This window comes from Aegilops tauschii, chromosome 7 (genome assembly GCF_002575655.3).
Source record: "Aegilops tauschii subsp. strangulata cultivar AL8/78 chromosome 7, Aet v6.0, whole genome shotgun sequence".
NCBI classification, from domain to species: Eukaryota; Viridiplantae; Streptophyta; class Magnoliopsida; order Poales; family Poaceae; genus Aegilops; species Aegilops tauschii.
This window is the reverse complement of record NC_053041.3, coordinates 466,823,730-466,828,081: the sequence shown is the minus strand read 5'-3', so window position 1 is coordinate 466,828,081 and position 4,352 is coordinate 466,823,730.

Below are 4,352 nucleotides of genomic sequence, written 5' to 3'. Positions count from 1 at the left end.
GCAATGCATGATCCCGTGACTAACGCCTTAGTCACATTGAGCTCATTATGATGATGCATTACCGAGTGGGCCCAGAGATACCTCTCCGTCACACGGAGTGACAAATCCCAGTCTCGATCCGTGCCAACCCAGCAGACACTTTCGGAGATACCCGTAGTGCACCTTTATAGTCACCCAGTTACGTTGTGACGTTTGGCACACCCAAAGCACTCCTACGGTATCCGGGAGTTGCACGATCTCATGGTCTTAGGAAAAGATACTTGACATTGGAAAAGCTCTAGCAAACGAAACTACACGATCTTTTATGCTATGCTTAGGATTGGGTCTTGTCCATCACATCATTCTCCTAATGACGTGATCCTGTTATCAATGACATTCAATGTCCATAGCCAGGAAACCATGACTATCAATTGATCAACGAGCTAGTCAACTAGAGGCTTACTAGGGACACGTTGTGGTCTATGTATCCACACATGTATTACGATTTCCGGACAATACAATTATAGCATGAATAATAGACAATTACCATGAACAAATAAATATAATAATAACCATTTATTATTGCCTCTAGGGCATATTTCCAACAGTATATAGTATAAAAATATACAAATTCACAGTGCGGAATAAATATCATCGTGGGCACCATGCAATGCAAATTAGCGTTCGTACTCCTCCATATAACTTTGTAATGTTGTATATATGTAGAAACTCTAAAATAATTTTTTGGCCACACTTTATTCAAAAGGAATGTTGTATGCGAAATAAATGTGAAGAGAGGGCTTTTTGGATCAATGGGGTACGTGATGTAACATGTGTGAATGTGTAGTTGATGCATTTGGCGGGGCCTAGAGAGGTATGTGTGTGTAGTACGTATTCGAGAGAGGCATGGATAGAGGGGCCGACGGGGGGGGGGCGTGGGAGAGATAGCATGAGAAATGAGAGTGGTCTAGAGAGAGAGAGACGAATATGACATCACGACAAGAGATTCCATTCCCTTGAGTGTGTATATGCAAGGGGGAGGGAATAGAGGCACCAGGAGAAATTTTCTGTGTGTGTGGTGTTTGTGTTGGTATGTGTGGGTGTGAGAAGATAATGAGACGTGGGGGCAGAGGGTGTGTCACCGCGTGAGGTCCGGTGGGTCGAGGTGAGGCCCTTCGTTCGGTTCCGTCCTGCGCCACATTGGTCGGCCCATGACGCATTTAGGAAGACCCATGGATGACTAGTCGTACAAGACAAAGATAGCAGAATTGTGAAGGACTCTGTGTCCACTGACAAAGCCGGCTAGGATTTGTAACCCTAGGTTCTCGGACTAAGGTAACCCCTTTATCTCTAATATTACTATTCATCCAACCTAACTTTAAGGGGCATCCTACAGAATGCTCTGCTAAAATCATACTCGTCGATTAGGAAGAGAGGTGTGAGACAATGCGTGAGTGACAGGCGTAAAGATAATGTGCGTACATGAGACACGTAGGCAGGTCCATGTATATAGAAAGGGTCGATGAGGATTCTGCGTGTGTATGTTTGCGAGAGGAAGAGTGCTTGTGATAAAGGTTAGTGAAAACAGTTGTAAATGGTTACGAGAGGGAGGGAGGGTTATATCTAGAGCATGTGTGCGAGAAAGACACCTCGGGAGAGACTGTGTGAGCATGTGTGAGAGACCACCAATGGAGAGTGAAACTACACGTAAAAGACTGCTCTACACATTGATTAAAGATATAAATTGTATCCAAATATTAGGATGGGATCATGATATTTGCAATTCGCGTAAGGAGCAGTCATTGATCCATCAGACATCTAGATTCTATCGAATTTGAGCATGTCTACGTTATTATTCGACACAATTGATCCACATAGTTAGTATTTTGAACTCCAGACAATGCATCGCTTTAGCAATCGAATATAAACGTGAGTATAGTTCATGTTGTGTGTGTAAAGCACATTATACATACGAAAGTTACACAATGGACATTATAAATAGCTACCTATGAACTAGCATACATTTGAATTCAACTTAAGGTGGTTTAAAAAAATTGAATTCAACATGAAGTCCATTCAATTATTTGAATTTGATATCATGGCATTTGCAAACCATACCTAAATTATGGGGGCACCAATCTTTGCTCTAATTTTGTACATAATAGCATATGTAGTCGTGTACAAAATAGATTCAAATTTAGCTCCTCCATTCCAAAATAATCGTAGTTATAGGATTTTCAAGTGTCAAAATTTCAAAAAGAAGCGGATAATTTAATGAGGTTTTCAAACATACAAGGTCAAATATAACGGTGTCTATTTAGGTCAATCCTCATAGTTCAAGAGTACTCTAAACGTGAATGCTTGTGTTTCAAAATTTCGAACGAAGCGCCAAAAGAGCCTCTACTCGCCCGAAACCGCGTGAGACCAATGTTTGGTAGTACAAGGAAATTACTTTTCTAATAACTCCGACCCGTGAAACCTACCGGCCCGACGTCCAAAGGTCTAAACCGGGGTAGGTTCGTAGCTTCATCTAGATGCCACACAACCGCATCCAAAAAACATTCATACACAATGGCCGCCTAAGCACACATGCGTGTGGCCGAAATCGCTCCCGCCGACTATTTGGGACACCTGGGATTACCATCCTACCTCCGACCCGCAGCAGGTCCGAAATTTAAGAGGGGGGCAAAGTTTGTACTTTCCCCAAATTTCAAACAAGCGCGTCCCATCTTCTGTTCAAAAAAGCCAAAAACAAGCGCGTCCCAGACCAAAACATGGTTCCCCCCTACCCATGCGATTCCCCATTCATACTCCGCGGGCGCCAAAACTACCTCTCCACCAGCCGCGAAACCCCGGCGTCCTCCGTCCGCCACCCCATCCCACCCATCAACCGCCGCCCTCCTCCATCACGCCGGAGCCGATACCCCGACGTCGCCGTCCACCGCAACCTCAACCGCAACGCCCTCCATGGCTAGTAGTTGAAGCCGAGGCCGAGCCGTCCGTACCCGAGCCAGTTCAACCATGCCGTCCTGCGCCTCATCGCTGCCGCTCCAACTTCGCCACCCTCCACTGCACCGGAGCTGTTCCTGCTACGCCGTCCTTCGCTGCCTCGGATCTGCTTCCCCTCCGCCGACATACGGCCACGGCAACACAGTCAACAATTTGGCCATGGGTTCGTCCAAGCCTGCACCCTCCAGAACATCGGTTTCCCTGGTAAAAAGAAGATCGGCGCGACATGTGGAGGTGACCACACCGGCTACCGAAAAAGGTACTCCTCTTCCCTTATTCGTGCAAATCTTACGTCTCTGCTTGCACGGTATTCATCCCACAGAAGACACTAGTTGACTGCTTCTTCTTGATACTAGATGTTCCTAGTAACTCGCGATGCACAAGGTTTCTCCTCATATACTATTTCACCTTAGCTAGAGGCCCGTCGCCCCCCTGAATTTCAATTTCTGGCCAGTTGATTCCCAATTAACGGAAGCATTCCCCGGCGTAACAGGCGCTAGTACGCCTATTACGCTAGGGAAGCAGCGCCTTGGTGTTTATCTTAGGGGCGTGTGCGGACTAGAGCTACTGGCGCCCGATCTGGAGGTCGGCCGGGATTAAAGGGATGGCCTGGGGGCGCTGCCAAGCACGGCGGTGGTGTGAGGTAGATGGGAGGGTGGGGCGGCGGAGGCAGGGGTCTGGGCTGGTGGTCGCTGGCGGTTCGAGAAAGATCGTCAACAGTGACTGGCGGGAGGTAGACGAAGGCCATCTGCCCGTTCCTTATAGATCGGACGGTTCATTAAAAAAATTGACTGACCTATTTATTTTCAGTCGACTGTTATCTTAGATATGACCACATGTGGTGGTGTGCTGGAGGAGTACCTGCATTTCCTGTGCTCATATATTACAAAATCATACGGAGTAGAATCTAATTTTGTTTGCCATGCAATGTTGTAGAGCTATCATATGTCTCCTGTCATTTATTTTTCAGCCACCTGCTATCTGCTACTTTTAGAGTGCACTAGTTCTGCACACACTTCACCCTTACTCTCACTATTGTGTTTTTATGCAAGGGTATTTCAGACTCTGCTGCCATGAGATAAGCCAAAAAGAAAAGAGAGAAGTCGCTCCAGCTTCGTATGCGGGTAGGCAAGACACGTTACAACGCTATAAAGGGTGCAGTGTCAGCAGATGGAGATGGTAAATGTAGCTCTGGAGTTGATGACCTCGCTCGCAATGAACCACCATCCCAGGTGCTTGCTTTAACTTTGCGGTGTCATATGTGGTTGCATGTTCCATATGGTGTCTAGCTTGTATTCGAAAGGCCGAAGTCGGTAAGATAAGGAAAGATATTTTTTTACATGAACCACCATCCCGTGAGCACC